The sequence below is a fragment of the Choloepus didactylus genome, chromosome 25, assembly GCF_015220235.1.
Source record: "Choloepus didactylus isolate mChoDid1 chromosome 25, mChoDid1.pri, whole genome shotgun sequence".
NCBI classification, from domain to species: Eukaryota; Metazoa; Chordata; class Mammalia; order Pilosa; family Megalonychidae; genus Choloepus; species Choloepus didactylus.
In genome coordinates, this window is record NC_051331.1 from 224989 (window position 1) to 242215 (window position 17227).

Sequence of the window (17227 nt, forward strand, 5' to 3'; positions counted from 1 at the left end):
AGTTGAGACATAAGGTAAAGGAAATATAGAATGTAAGCTTTGTATCATTGTTGAATCTCTTGTACTTCTTAGTTGCGCTTAATGGGATTGCATAAAAGAATGTTCTTGTTCATGAGAAGTGTATATGTGAATTATAGTGTATGTTCAAGGCTGTGTGCAGCTAGCTCTCATATGTTCAGAGGACAGAGCAATAGATGATGGATGATAGATGGGGAGGGAGGGAGACTCCAAAAAAGCCATTTTTTTTTTTCCCTTACATTTGTCCCTTCTGGCTTCTCACTGATCCCTTATCTTTTTGCATTTCAATAGTTCCCGGCAGGGGTGGAACTGAAGCAGTTGGAGAGTAATTATCAGACAATAGCCCAAAGTATATCTTTAAATGCTCTATTCTGACACTGACAAAACTTCCAGGCTGGGGAAAGACGTTTAAAAGAGACTCTTTTTCTTTTCTATTTTTTTTTTCCTTTTTTATTTTTCTTGATTCTTTTCTACCTTTTGTTTTTTTTTAAATCTAAAAATAATATATGTGGTTATTTTCTATCGGAAAGCCCAGGTTGAGGGACTGGGCTGGGCTTGAGGGGAGACAAGAGTACCCACAGTGTCTTTGAATTCCGTATTCACTACTGAAGGCCTCCACCCCCGTCTTTAATTGGCAACTCAGGCTGACCAAGGAATCTACCTGGAGAGGCCCCAAAGAGGAGAGAGGAGAAGGGAATAGTGCCCCTGAGAGACAACTGGAATTCTGAGGATTGGGAGAGTGGAGGGAGGCCCAGCTCAACTGGCAGTCCTCCTTCTGGGAATTCAGACCCCAGGGGCTGGAATTCACATTCCAGCTTCAGTCAGCCACGCCCCTGACAGGATCAGAGTCACCAGGAGAACTAAAGTCTACATACCTCCTTACACTGGTGGGGGAGCTGCGGGCTGGCCAGCGCCACCTGCTGGACAGGAGAGGAAAAGCACCAATTCTAAAGGCCTCATAGGAGGGTCTCATTCTCAGGAAAACTCCATACTCTCCCAATGAGACCTGGGCCTCACTAGACTGGGAAAATCTGACTAGGGTCGACCATATCTGAGGAGACCCACTCACAAAAAGATTACATAGAGGCACAGCAAGAAATAGAAAAAACAAGAGGGGATAAATTCTGATCAACTAAATAGAACCTAAGTTAGAGGTCTAGTATAAGTTGAACTGAATAACAGAGGCCAGAAAACAAAGCCAACCAACAAGAAAACCACTAGGTGAAAGACAGAAAACAAGCTCCAAAATAAACTAATCAAGAGAATCAGATGCCTAGACAACTTAAGATAACAAGCCACATCAGGAAACACGAAAACATGGACCAGCTAAAGGAACAAACTAATAGCTCAGCTGAGACACAGGAGTGAGGCAACTAATGCTAAATAAATTTGATGAAATGAAGGAAGATATAGCAAAAGAGCTGAAGGATTATAAAGAAGACACTGGCTGACCATAAAGAAGAATTCATAAACTTAAAAAAAACAAATGGCAGAACTCATGGGAATGAAGGCCACAATGCAGGAGATGAAGAACACAATGGAGGGACACAACAGTAGATTTGAACAGGCAGAAGAAAGGATCAGTGAACTGGAAGACAGGTCATTAGAATTCATACACACAAAAGACAGATGGTGAAAAAAAATGGAAAAATATGAGCAGGGTCTTAGGGAGCTGAGCGACAACATGAAATGCACAAATATACGTGTTATGGGTATCCCAGAAGGAGAAGAGAGGGGAAAAGGGGCAGAAAGAGTAATAGAAGACATATTCACTGAAAATTTCCCAACTCTTATAAAAGACAGAAAATTAGAGATTCAAGAAGTACAACATACCCCAAATAGAATAGATCCCAATAGACCTACTCCAAGACACTTACTGGTCAGATTGTCCAATGTCAAAGACAAAGAGAGGATTCTGAAAGCAGCAAGAGAAAAGCAATCCATCACATACAAGGGAAGGTCAATAAGACTATGTACAGATTTCTCTGCAGAAACCATGGAGGCAAGAAGACAGTGGCATGATATATTTAAGATACTGAAAGAGAAAAACTGCCAACCAAGAATTCTATATCCAGCAAAACTTTCCTTCAAAAATGAGGGCGAGATTAAAACATTTTCAGACAAACAGACACTGAGAGAGTTTGTGAAAAAGAGACCGGCACTACAAGAAATAGTAAAGGGAGTGCTACAGGCTGATAGGAAAAGACAGGAGAGAGAGAGTGGAGAAGAGTGCAGAAATGAAGATTATCAGGAAAGGTAAAAGGAGAGGAAAAAATAAGATATGATGTATAAAATCCAAAGGACAAAATGGTAAGAGAAAATACTGCCCTTAGAGTATTAACATTAAATGTTAATGGACTAACTCCCCAATAAAAATACATAGACTGGCAGAATGGATTAAAAAACAGGAACCATCTATATGCTGTCAACAAGAAACTCACTTTAGATGCACAGACAGAAATAGGTTGAAAGTGAAAGGTTGGAAAAAGATTGCTCATGCAAACAACAACCAGAAAAAGTGGGACTAGCTCCATTAATATCAGACAAACTAGATTTCAAAAGTAAGAAGAATTAAAAGGACACAGAAGGACACTAAATATTAAAAAAAGGGTCAATTCATCAAGAAAACATAGCAGTCATAAATATTTATGCACCAAACCAGAATGCCCCAAAATTCATGAGGCAAACACTGCGATCACTGAAAGGAGAAATAGATACCTCTACAATAATAGTTGGAGACTTCAATACACCACTCTCATCAATGGATAGAACATCTAGACAGAGGATCACTAAAGAAACAAAGATGTTGAATTGCATGATAAATGAACTAGACTTGACAGACATTTATAGAACACTACATCCAACAACAGCAGGATACACTTTTTTCTCAAGTGCTCATGGAACATTCTCTAGGATAGCCCACATGCTGGGTCACAAAGCAAGTCTCAACAAATTTAAAAATATTGATATTATACAAAACACTTTCTCAGACCACAATGGAATGAAGTTGGAAATAAATAAAAGGCAGAGGGTCATAAAATTCACAAACTTATGGAGGCTAAACAACACCCTCTTAGAAAACCAGTGGGTAAAGGAAGAAATTACAAGAGAAATCAGTAAATACCTCGAGGCAAATGAAAATGAAAAACACAACTTATCAAAACTTATGGATGCAGCAAAGGCGGTGCTGAGAGGGAAATTTATTGCCCTAAATGCCTATATTAAAAGAGAAGAGAGAGCAAAAATTGAAGAGTTAACTGCTCACCTGGAGGAATCAGAGAAAGAACAGCAAACTAACCCCAAAGCAAGCAGAAGGGAAGAAATAACAAAGATTAGAGCAGAAATAAATGCAATGGAGAACAGGAAAACAATAGAGAGAATCAACAAACCAGAAGTTGGTTCTTGAGAAATCAATAAAATCGATGGACCACTGGCTAGGCTAACAAAAAAAAGAGAGAGCAGATGCAAATAAATGCAATCAGAAATGGGAAAGGAAATATAACTACCGACCCTGCAGAAATTAAGGAGATAATCAGAAGATACTATGAGCAACTATATGCTACTAAACTAGACAACTTAGATGAAATGGACAACTTCCTAGAAAAGCATAAACAACCAACATTAACTCAAGAAGAAATAGATGAACTCAACAAACCAATCACAAGTAAAGAGATTGAGTCAGTCATCAAAAGCTCCCAAAAAGGAAAAGCCCAGGACCAGATGGTTTCACAAGTGAATTCTACCAAGCATTCAAGAACGAATTAGTACCAATCCTGCTCAATCTCTTCAAAAAATTGAAGTAGAGGGAAACCTACCTAACTCTTTCTATGAAACCATCATCACCCTAATACCAAAACCAGGCAAAGATACTACAAAAAAAGAAAATTATAGACCAATTTCTTTAATGAATATACATGCAAAATCCTCAACAAAATACTCACAAATCGAATCCAGCAGGCACATTAAAAGAATTATACACCACGACCAGGGTGGGATTTATTCCAGGTATGCAAGGCTGTTTCAAACACAAGAAAATAAATTAACGTGATACACCACATCAATAAATCAAAGCAGAAGAACCACATGATCATCTCGATTGATGCAGAAAAGGCGTTTGACAAAATTCAACATCCTTCCTGATGAAAACACTTCAAAGGATAGGAATAGAAGGGAACTTTTTCAATATGATAAAGGCAATATATGAAAAACCCACAGCTAACATCACACTCAATGGGGAGAGACTGAAAGCTTTTCCTCTAAGATCAGGAACAAGACAGGGATGCCCACTATCACCATTGCTATTCAACATTGTGCTGGAAGTTCTAGCTAGAGCAATTAGGCAAGAAAAAGAAATAAAAGGCATTCAAATTGGAGAGGAAGAAGTAAAACTTTCACTATTTGCAGATGACATGATTCTATATGTAGGAAATCCAGAAAAATCTACAGCAAAGCTACTAGAACTAGTCAATGAATACAGCAAACTAGCAGGCTACAAGATCAACATGCAAAAATCTGTAGTGTTCCTATACACAAGTAATGTGCAACAAGAGGAGGAAATCAAGAAAAAAATCCCATTTACAAAAGCAACCAAAAGAATCAAGTATTTAGGAATAAATTTAACCAAGGACACAAAAGACCTTGACATAGAAAAGTATAAGAAACTGCTAAAAGAAATTGAACAAGACCTGAAAAAATGGAAGAACATACCATGTTCATGGATTGGAAGACTAAATATAGTTAAGATGGCAATTTTACCTAAACTGATTTACAGATTCAATGCAATGCCAATTCAAATCCCAACAACTTACTTTACAGAAATAGAAAAACCAATAGCTAAATTTATTTGGAAGGGTAAGGTGCCCCGAATAGCCAAAAATGTCTTGAGAAAGGGGAAAGAAGTGGGAGGTCTCACATTACCCAACTTTGAAGCATATTACAAAGCTACAGTGCTCAAAACAGCATGGTACTGGCATAAGGACAGATATACTGATCAATGGAATCGAATTGAGTGTTCAGAAGTAGACCCTCACATCTATGGACAACTGATCTTTGATAAGGCAGTGAAGCCGAAGCAACTGAGAAAGAGCAGCCTGTTCAATAAATGGTGTTTGGAGAACTAGATATCCATTTCCAAAAGAATGAAAGAGGATGTCCATCTCACACCTTATACCAAAATTAATTCAAAGTGGATCAAAGACCTAAACATTAGCACCAAGACCATAAAACTCTTAGAAGAAAATGTAGGGCAATATCTTAAAGATCTTGTGAAAGGAGGTTGTTTCTTAGACCTCACACCCAAGGCACGAGCAACCAAAGAACAAATAGACAAATGGAATCTCCTCAAAATTAAACACTTTTGTACATCAAAGGACTTTGTTAGAAAAGTCAAAAGGCAACCTACACAATGGGAGATGATATTTGGAAACCACATATCAGATAAGGGTTTAATATCCCGAATATATAAAGGAATCCTGCATCTCAATAACAGAAAGACAAACAATCCAATTAAAAAATGGGCAAAAGACATGAACAGACATTTTTCTGAGGAGGAAATACAAATGGCTCAAAAGCATATGAAAGAATGCTCAACTTCACTGGCTATTAAGGAAATGCAAATCAAAACCACAATGAGATATCATCTCACACCTACCAGAATGGCCATTATCCAAAAAACAGAAAATGACAAGTGCTGGAGAGGATGTGGAGAAAGAGGCACACTTATTCATTGTTGGTGGGAATGCAGAATGGTGCAATCACTCTGGAAGACAGTATGGAGGTTCCTCAGGAAGCTAAAGATAGATTTGCCATATGACCCAGCTATTCCATTGCTGGGTATATACTCAGAGGAACTGAAACTTAAGACACAAACAGACATTTGTAAACCCATGTTTATTGCAGCATTATTCACAATTGCCAGGAGATGGAAACAGCCCAAATGTCCATCAAAGGATGAGTGGATAAACAAACTGTGGTATATACACATGATGGAATATTATGCAGCTGTAAGACAGAACAAAGACATGGATCATGTAATAATGTGGATGAACCTTGAGGACATTATGTTGAGTGAAGTTAGCCAGAAACAAAAGGACAGTTCTGTATGGTCTCACTAATATGAACAGACATTAATGAACAAACTTTGGGAGTTAAAAGCTGACAACACAGGCGACCAGGAGATAGAAAGAGGACAGAGATCAGCCATTTGATGCTGAAGGACTACAGAATGTTTAGGATTGATTGCATAGATCCAGAAATAGATAGCATAATACTGTGTGATGGTAGCACGGTATTGTAAGTACACTGAACAAAGATGTCTGTGAGTAAAGCTGAAAGAGGTGGGATAGGAGAATGTATGACACCAGAGGTAAAGATAGATGATAAAGACTGGGACTGTATAACGTGGCAAAAACTGGAGTGGCCAATGACTGTTACTAAATATACAAATATAAAAATGTTTTGCATGTGGGAAAGCAAATGAATGTCAACCATGTAGAAATTTGAAAAAGGGATGGTATTCAGGAAAAAACATAATCAAAGCAAACTGGAGTCTATGGTCAACAATAACATTGTAATATACCTCCATGAAATGTAACAAAGGCAATATGCCAATGCTAAATGTCTATGAGAGGGGGGATATAGGGGAGTAATATGAGATTCTTGGTAGTGGTGTTATTTGCTTGTCCTTAGTAGTATATTGTATTGTATGACATGTTATTTTTCTTTTTATCATTTTTTCTTATTGCTAAAAAACAAAACAAAACAAAACAATCTTTCTTGTAGTAATCAGTATGTTCAAGTGCTGATTGTGGTGATAAATGTACAACTTTATGATGATACCATGAACAACTGATTGTACACTGTGGATAAATGTATGGTATGTGAATATAACTCTATAAAATTGTAGGAAAAAGTATATATAGGAGTAAAAGTATTGGAGAAAACATGGTGAGAGGGATGATGCCTCACCAATATGGACTAACTACAATGTGTAAACTCAGAATTGAATCTTAGAACATAGCCTAACGTGGACACAATAATTGTAATAGTCCCTAGATTGTAAGCTCTTACAGCAGTTAACTCTATCCCTGAATTGTAAGGCCTATCTCTAAACTTTGAGATGCTGATCCCCTAGCGTATAACCTGATTGGTCTCTGGAACAATGCATATCTCTGAGACACCTGAAACTCAGAGCTAGAGCTCGGCTGATATGAATGTCAGTATTAGTGCATACAGCCTCTGTCAAAAAAAAAAGAAAAAAAAAAAAAGCTGAAAAAGAGCCCAGACTTCAATTAGTGATATGAATGAAGCAGGTCTGGTTAAGACCAGGGCAAGCCAGGCCAAAGGATAAAGGTTGAAACTGATTGTGTTTTAAAACTTCAACTTTCATATGAGACCAAGGGAATAGATATCTATTTGGTACAGGATCTAAATTTTCTAAACGGTACAACTCTACAGTCGATTTGTTCAAACACCACAATTGCATGGAACTTTGAATAGGAAGTGAGATACGGTAGGTTAGTATATGCTGGAGTGAAATAGTGACACATCCTAGAGTAATTTGGGCAGATAATAAAAAATATATTTACAGCCTCCCCCTCCCCAGCCCCGAGGATCTGGGGGAAGGTGCGGATGTGTTGGACATCCTCACCGGGACTGGTGTTGATTTTGTCACAAACATTGGGACTGGCGGTTTGATGTGCTGAGCCCTCGAGCATGGGACTTGCCCTTATGAAGCTCATTACCACAGAGTCTAAAGTTGTATGTAATGGTGCCTAAGAGTCTCCCCGAGTACCTCTTTGTTGCTCAGATGTGGCCCTCTCTCTCTCTAACTGAGCCATCTCGACAGGTGAACTCGCTGCCCTCCCCCCTACCTGGGACCCTACTCCCAGGGGTGTAAATCGCCATGGCAACGCAGAGTATGACTCCTGGGGACGAATGTGGACCTGGCATTGTGGGACTGAGAGTATCTTCTTAACCAAAAGGGGGATGCAAAATGAGACAAAATAGTTTCAGTGGCTGAGAGATTCCAAATGGAGTCGAGAGGTCACTCTGGTGGACATTCTTATGCACTATATAGATAACACCTCTTAGGCTTTTATGTATTGGAATAGCTAGAAGTAAATACCTGAAACTACCAAACTCCAACCCAGCAGTCTGGACTCCTGAAGACAATTATATCATAATGTAGATTACAAGGGGTGACAGTGTGATTGTGAAGACCTTGTGGATCACACCCCCTTTATCTAGTGTATGGATGAGTGGAGGAATGGGGATAAAAACTAAAGGACAAATGGGGTGGGATGGGGGGATGATTTGGGTGTTCTTTTTTCACTTTTATTTTTTATTCTTGTTCTGGTTCTTTCTGATGTAAGGAAAATGTTCAGAGATAGATTGTGGTGATGAACGCATAACTATGTTATCATACTGTGGACAGTGGATTGTATATCATGGACGATTGTATGGTGTGTGAATGTATTTCAATAAAACTTAATTAAATTAAAAAAAAAAAAAAAAAAAAAAAAGATGTCCTACTCCACAGCTATGCTCCTGCAACCCCAAAAGACAGCCAAAGGAGCAATATTCAGAAGTGGTATGAAAAAAAAGCAAAGTAATGAAAAATACTGTCACCCAAGAGGCATATTTGAATTTCCAGATATTTGTTTTTACTGTCTTATCTACAAACTTAAAAATATGGCAAAGTGTTGAGATTATGATGTTCTCCTCAGTATCTTCCCCAAGGCCCTCTTGGTTTGTGTTCCTCAGGCTGTAGATGTAGGGGTTCAACATGGGGATGACCAACAGGTACATCACTGAGGTCACTGCACTCTTCCTGGGTGAATGAGAGTAAACTGAACTCAGGTACACTCCCAGACCTGTCCCATAAAATAAGCAAACAACTAGGAGCTACAAGTGGAAAAGGCTTTATACTTCCCACTTGAAATTGGGACTCTCAGAATGGATGAAACAATTCTAGTGTAAGAGAAAAGAAACCCTGTGCATTAGTTAGGGTTCTCTAGGGAAACAGAATCAATGAGAGGTGTCTCTGATTATCAAATTGTAAAAGTGACTCACACAACTGTGGGTATGCATGAGTCCAAATTCTGCAGAGCTGTCAACAAACTGTCAACTCCAAGGAAGATGTCTGATGAACTCCTCAGGAAACGAACCAGCAACTTCAATGAACTCAGGAAATGAACTGGGATCTTCAATGAATGTGTTCAATGAACTCCTCAGGAAATGAACTGGCAACTTCGATGAACTCCTCAGGAAATCCTTCACTGGGCAGCCAAAGAAGAAGTGAAGGTCCTCTGTCTGTCTTGCTTATAAGTCTTCAACTGATTAATTGGATCAAATCCAGCCAACTGCATTCTCTCATTGTGGAAGGCACGCCCTTTGGTGAGTCATCAGTCACAGCTGCAGCCAATTGACTGATGATTTAATAAACCAGCCTGTTGGTTTATTAACCAGCCTCAAATGTCCTCACAGCAGTTGTTAGGCCAGTGTTTGCTTGACCAGACAGCTGGGTCACCTGGCCAAGTTGACACATGAACCTAACCATCACACCCCGATAATGGAATTGCAGCAAAGATGGCACTAATAAAATGCATTAATATATTACTGAATGAGGTGTCAGAACAGGCAAGTTTGGGGAGTTGAGGAGGGTTGCAGAAGAGATGAGGAATCTCCACATCTGAACAAAACATTAGTTGTGACACCATTAACCAGTGCACCTGGGAGCCCAAAATACTGATGATAAAAGACAGTAAAACCAGCAGGCCACACAGCCAGGGGTTCATGATAACAGTATAGTGGAGGCATGACAGATTGCCACAAACCTGTCATAAGCCATCACAGTCAGAATCAGACTATTAAAACAGCCAAAAAATTTGAAAAGGACAACTGTATCAGGAAATCTGTAAAAGAGATGACTCCTCTGTGAGTCTGGATATCCATAACCATCTTTGGGACTGTGGTAGAGGTGAAATTGAAGTCATCCAAGGACAGGTAGAAGAAGAAGAAGTACATGGGGGTGTGGAGTTGGGAGTCAGAGCTGACAGCATGATGAGTAGGTTCCCCAGCACAGTGACCAGGTACAAGGACAAAAACAGCCCAAACAGGAAGGGATGTAGTTTTGGGTCAGCTGAGAGCCCTAAGTGGATGAAGTCTGAGACACTGGTTCCTCAAAGCCAAGCCATATTTAAAAAAGAAAAGAGGGTTTGTTATAATTACACATACACTCATCATTGTGTCATTATTTCCAATTCAAGTAATTAATAGACAAATATTCACCCTTCAGGAACACATATCCTGGTACCTTAGCAATATTTCTCAGTTGTTACAAACCCATTCTTCTTAGTATCACTTTTCATTATATTATTTTCTGTTCACCTGTTTCTCTAGACACCCACTTAGAGACACTGGGTATAAGAACATCAACCTGAAAATATTCATGAATGCAGTTAAATATCTGTTTTCTTCTGTTGAAGAAACATAAGGGATAAGAAATATTCTCCTTTTAAGAAAAAAAATGGTCTATTTAGAGGATATTAGGAAGCAGTCAATGGTTCTTTATTTTATCAAAATGACATGAAATAAATTCTCTTGATTTTGGGCAATTGTATTCATACCTTTTAGAACTATGCAATAAATAGTCTAATGCCATTTTATTGATGTTTGACTCCTGATAGCATTTAAGGCTCACCATCAACATTGCTTCCACCCCACATAGGGTTATTGTGATAAGAAATCCTGGTGCTCTCTTCTTTAGCATTAGCCAGAGATTTAAGCCATACAAGAAAAGTCCCAGCATGAGGACTCTAAGCACAGTCTCACCCACTAACCAGAATAGAAACACAAGTCCCACCTCTTATCTTTCTTCCTCAAGCCAGTTTCAGAGAAAACTTGGAGACCTATCCTGCTGTACACCAACAACTACCTTACACAAGTTATAACATTTCCAGACACTCTTGGTGTGTGTGCACATGTGTGTGTCCATAATCTGTCATGAAATCTGAACCACGTTTTGTGTGGTGGTCCATTCTCTGGCTTTAAAAGAGTCAGAGAAACCTAGAACCTGACAATGTGATTCCATACTAAAGGCAAGTGAATTTAAGCTGTTGCTATTTATAGGTAATACTTTAACCTGCATAAGGAATTTGTTGGAAGAAATTAAGTAAACTATTATAGACAGAATACTCAGTGTGGTGGTACCATTTTGTGGTTGATACTTATAAATACCCTAGTTCTGTCAAAATGTATGGAAGCCCAAGCTACAGTCTAGAACTAACAAAATCAGAAAGCCTACATAGGAAGCCCTTGGTGATCTTAAGTACATCTAGAGCTAAGAACTATTGCCGTAGAAAAATGCCAGGTTCTTAGTAAATGGTCCATTAATTTACCTACTATTATTATCATGAGTACCCATGCACCATATTAAAATGCAAACATTTAAAATATTTGTTTCGTATGTTACAGGGTCTTAAAGGATTGCCAGTAACATTGATCTTTCCTACTATTCCTACATTTTCCATTTTACTTGTAATTATGTCCCTCTAAGACAATCACTGTCCTGAATTTGGTTGGTACTTTTACCTGATACTGTTTCTATAATGTTAGCAATGAGTTAAGTATTGATAAAGAGTTTTCTTATAAATTTACCCAAATTTTCTTTTACTTGTCACATCAACCTACAAAACATTCTAATTTAGCAACATTGTGTTTTTTTAAGAAATTTTATTTTGAAATAAATTCAAACTTACAGGAACAGTTGCAAAAACAGTTCAAACCCCATACATAGAACCCCAGCATACCCCAAACCCCCTCCCCTGATACCCCAATCCACCACCTTTAACATCCTGTCATACCACCATTTCTTTCTTTCCCTCCCTCTCTCCCTCCCTCCCTCCCTCCCTATCTGTCATCCATCATCTATTGCTCTGTCCTCTGAACTTATGAGAGCAAGCTGCATGCATCTTTAACAAACACTATAATTCACATACATCTTTCCCAGGGACAAGAATATTCTTTTATGCAATCCCATTAAGCACAGCTAAAAAGTTCAAGAAATTCAACATTGATACAAAGCTTACATTCTATATTTCCTTTTTTTTCCCCTTATGTCCCATCTGTGTCCCTTTGAGCCTCCTCTCCTCCATCATCAGATCCCATCCAGGATCATCCTTGACATTTAATTGTCATCTATTTAGACTGCCTTTTTTTTCAATTGTGGAAACATATATACAGCCTAAATCTTCCCATTCCACCCCCTCCCTTGCATTCCATTAGTGGGGTTAATCACATTTAGAATGTTGCAATGCTATCAGATTCCCACCATCCATTTCTAGAAGTTTCCCTTTACCCCAAACAGAAACCCTACACTCATTTCTTAACTCCCCATTGCCCCTTCCCCCATTTCTCAGAACCCCTACTCTACTTTTCATTTCTATGGTCATATTCTCTGACACTTTCTTTGTGTTTACTGTGGGGCTTAAATTTAACATCTTAAATCTATAAAAATCTTGTTTTTCTTTGATACCAACTTAACTTCAATATGACACATAAACTATGTTCCTTTACTCCTTTATTCCCCCACCTTTATGTAGTTCTTGTCAAAAATTACATATTTTACATTGATTCCAAAACCACTGATTAATCATTACAGTTTATGTACTTTATATCCTGTAGGAAGTAAATTGTGGACTTACAAATCAAAAATACAGTAGTACTGGTATTTATATTTACCATGGGATCTTTACTGGAAATCTTCATTTCTTCATGTAGTTTCAGTCAATTGTTTAGTGTCCCTTCCTTTCAGCCTGCTCAACTCCCTTTAGCTTTTCTTATAGGACTGATCTACTGGTGGTGAAGTCCCTCAGCTTTTGATTATCCAGCAAAGTTTTCATCTCCCCATTTTTACCCTCCAGGTGTTGTGACTTCTCCAAGTCTCTGATGGTTTTTGACTTCTATTTGTGGTCAGAGAACGTGCTTGAACAAATTCATTTTTTTAATTTATTGAGGCTTGTTTTTATGTCCCAGCATATGGACCATTCTGGAGAAAGATCCATAATCACTAGAGAAGAATGTATGTCCCAGTGACCTGGGATGTAATGTTCTATATATGTCTGTTAAAATTCTCTCTCTCTCTCTCTCCTTTCTTTGTTTCTCTGTCAATAGGGCTCTCTTTAGTATCTGAAGTAGGGCAGGTCTTTTATAGCAAAATCTCACAGCATTTGCTTGTCTGTGAAAAATTTAAGCTCTCCCTCAAATTTGAAGGAGAGTTTTGCTGTATAAAGTATTCTTGGTTGGAAATTTTTCTCTCTCAGAATTTTAAATATTTCATGCCACTGCCTTCTTTACCTCCATAGTGGCTGCTGAGTAGTCACTACTTAGTCTTATTTCCTTGTATGTGGTGAGTCATTTTTCTCTTGCTGCTTTCAGAACTTGCTCCTTTTCTTCAATATTTGACAGTCTGATCAGAATATGTCTTGGAGTGGGTTTATTTGGATTATTCTATTGGAGTTTGCTGGGAATTAATACTTTGTGTATTTATATTGTGCAGAAGGTTTGGGAAGTTTTCCCAACAATTTCTTTGAATACTCTTTCTAGATCTTTACCTTTCTCTTCCCCTTCTGGGACAACAATGATTCTTAAATTTTGATGTTTTATTTTATCTATCATATCCTTGAGATCCATTTTGATTTTTTTGATTTTTCCCCCATTCTTCTTTGTTCTTTCATTTTCCATTCTGTGGTCCTCAAGGAGGCTGAGTTGTTGTTCACCTTCCTCTAATCTTGTGTTATGATTATCCAGAGTCTTTTTAATTTGACCTACAGTTTCTTTAATTTTCCATAAGATCTTCTATTTTTTTATTACTCTTGCAATATCTTCTTTATGCTCTTCTAGGGTCTTCTTCATGTCCTTTATATCCTGTGCCATGCTCTTATTGCCATCTGTAGTTCTTTGATTAATTGTGCCAAATACTGAGTGTCTTCTGACCTTTTGATTTGCATGTTTGGGTTTGGGGTTCTCCATATTATCTGGTTTTATCATATGCTTAAGATTTTCTGTTGGTTTTTGGCATCTTGACATTTTGCTTTACTTGATCCCTAATGCAACATTGTGTTTCATGTCTATGTAGAGTGCATACATCTCATTAAAATCTAGTTTATTAACTGATGCATGGTATTGCCTGGAGGATGGAAACTCCACTTTACTTACCAGTTTCTTATTTTAACAAACCTTTCAAAATTCTTCTCTCCATTAAAAAATGAAGTTTTAATAATGAATTCATGAATGATATGTATATAAATAGTACTGATCTATGCTTGTTTAATTAATTTTACTATTAATTACTTATATTTGTTCCACAGTAGAAAAATGTAACAATTACTACTTGCACTTGTTATTAAGCCCTAGAATCAGATATGAACCTGATGTCATTTAAGTAATAGTCATTTTATGAATGCACCACATAAAATTTCCAACTTGCATAGTAAGTATCTATATTCTCAGACTCAAAGTTGTGCTCAAAATGAAGTACTACACATTGAAAATCCAAATGGTGAGCTGTTTTTATTGTATAAAATTCAGTTTTTAAAAGTAGCTTATTTGGGTAATTCAAAGATGAATTCACTCCCTGTGAAGAAATCAATGATTTTGCTTCAATCTGCTCTCAGGGACCAAAGCAGTTTTGAAGAAGAGAAACACTCATCCCTCTCTGATGGAAAGGACATAGCCCTAGAACAGGAGCCAGAGAAACTAAATATTGAGTCCCATATCTTTCAACCCCTGGAATTAGATTTTAATGACTATTTGTGCCAGCAGATTTATTGAAGAAATACTAACCCTAAAATATTTAACTTTTATTTTCAATTATATGACAGAGAGGTTGAAAACCTATCTTATCTGAAAACATGGGGTGATGGAATAACTGGAAACCCTTAAAATGTGACTCAGACCACACAATAAGATGCACTTTTCCTTGTCCTTCTCCATTTAGTCTTACTGCTTTAATTTTTATGAAATCTGCCAAAATTTTTAAGTAATATGTTGGAGAGCCTATTTAAGTGAAGAACAGGTTCCGTACAAAAGTCCGGACACGAACATTAAATACAATTGTTTTCATGACTCAAGTCCTAATGCTTCTCCCTGGAAATGATGAAAGCACAAGTAGGAAGCCACCCACTGTGTGGTTTCCATAATACTTCCAGTTCTCCCTGTGAACTAAAGAAGTATAATCAATATTTTTAACAGAGATCTTTAAATTTGCTTCCCCTATTATGCCATGCACTATACAGGTTCTAGGGAATCAGATGAATGGGACAAAACGTAATTTCCTCCAACCACTCTGGACAAACACAAAAGTAAAACTGCAGGGTTGGATTTCTAGGGGAGCATTCTGTACAGTTTCCCCCCGTTTGGATTCTCACTACCCAGATATACCTGGCTTCTATCCTTTCAACACCAGCACTTGTTAAAAAATAACAAAAATGACATGCTCATGTCCTCATCTGTAAAGAGCAATAATATTTGCATATGTATTTTGGGAATGAATATACTGTTGAAACGAGATGGTATTTAGAAAACTGAGCTCAGTGCCTTGCACTAGGAAGCCTAAGACACTTTTTGTTATATTTTGATTTCTGTCATCCTCCTTGTCATCGTTATCATAATCCTCACCTTGATAATTTTAGAGTGCTTAGTGGACTGATTATAGTGGCTCATTTATATTCTAGGGAGGGCTATTTCAATGGATTATGTAACCAGTGGTGGAGAAGAGAAGGAAAAGGAATAACAGTAATGAATTCCCTCCTAGAAACAAAAATTAAACTCCATAAGCCTCTGAACTTAAACTTTACATTTCAGAGCCCATCCATTTGGCTATCTCTTCTGCTTTGTTCTAATGGTAAGGAAAACATGCTCACACACACACTATTACATCCAATATCTTCCTAAATAACTCACAGGGCTGGGCTGTGCTTCCCCTGGGTCATGATCAAGAACTGTGGATTCACTGAGGCTTCTTGGCCAGATGAGTGATGAAGGTTGAGACACTCACCTGCCCTCCCTCCTATGTAGGTCTTGACTCCCAAGGGTGTAAATGTCCCTGGCAGTGCAGGATATGACTCCCAAGTTTGAATCTAGATGGAACATCATGGAATTGAGAACATCTTCTTGACCAAAACAGGGATGCTAAATGAAACAGTCAAGTTTCAGTGACTGAGAGATTCCAAATGGAGTCAAGTGCACTCGGGTGGGCACTGTTATGCACTATATATGTAACCTTTTTAGGTTTTAAGGTATCGGAATAGCTAGAAGTAAATACCTGAAACTATCAAACTGCAACCCAGTAGCCCTGACTCTTGAAGATGATTGTTTAACAATATAACTTACAAGGGATGACAGTGTGATGTGAAATCCTTGTGAATCACACTCCCTTTATCCAGTGTATGAATGCATGAGTAGGAAAATGGGGACAAAAACTAAATGAAAAATATAGTGGGAAGGGGGGTATGATTTGGGTGTTCTGTTTTATGTTTATTTTTTATTCTTATTTTTACTTTTTCTGGTACAAGGAAAATGTTCCAAAAATAGATTGGGAATGAATGCACAAGTATATGATGGCACTATGAATAGTTGATTGTACACCACAGATGATTGTATGATACGTGAATATGTCTCAATAAAACTGAATTTTTAAAAATGGCTCAGTAGCTTATATGGAATCCCACACCACGTAAATAGTGAGCATGATGCACAGCCAAGGGCTAAAGAACAAGAAATACATTGGCATTTTCACTTTTAACTCACACCCCTCCAGGACTTGGGTTAACAGAATGAAAAACATGGTTTATTAAAACAGCAAGTAAGACAACTCAATAAAACCCATAACCTGCATAATTGAACTTCTATATTAACATATTCTCTTACCTGCTTATCCAGGCTCCAGTACTGCACATGGTGTTTCCCCATTTGAGATATTGGCAAGGCTGATTTCCGTGGCCCTCAAAACTAGAAAGGTATCAGCCACATCTTGTGGTCATGCCCCAGAGGTGGATGGACATGCCTGTGGGCACCTGTAGTCCTGCCTGCAGAAAGGGCTCCATCATCTTGGCTCTTCAGGGACACTGCCTCACTGGCCGTCTTTCCTAGTGCCAGAGGGTGCTATGAGACAGGTGAGTGGAGCCCTGGAACCCATTTTCCTGTTCTC

General features: G+C 38.1%; 1 pseudogene; it reads right to left on the reverse strand.

The window, feature by feature from the left end:
* LOC119520173 overlaps positions 1 to 16976 on the reverse strand; it is a 56141-nt pseudogene extending 39165 nt beyond the window's left edge.
* Between the last annotated feature and the right edge of the window lie 251 nt (positions 16977 to 17227).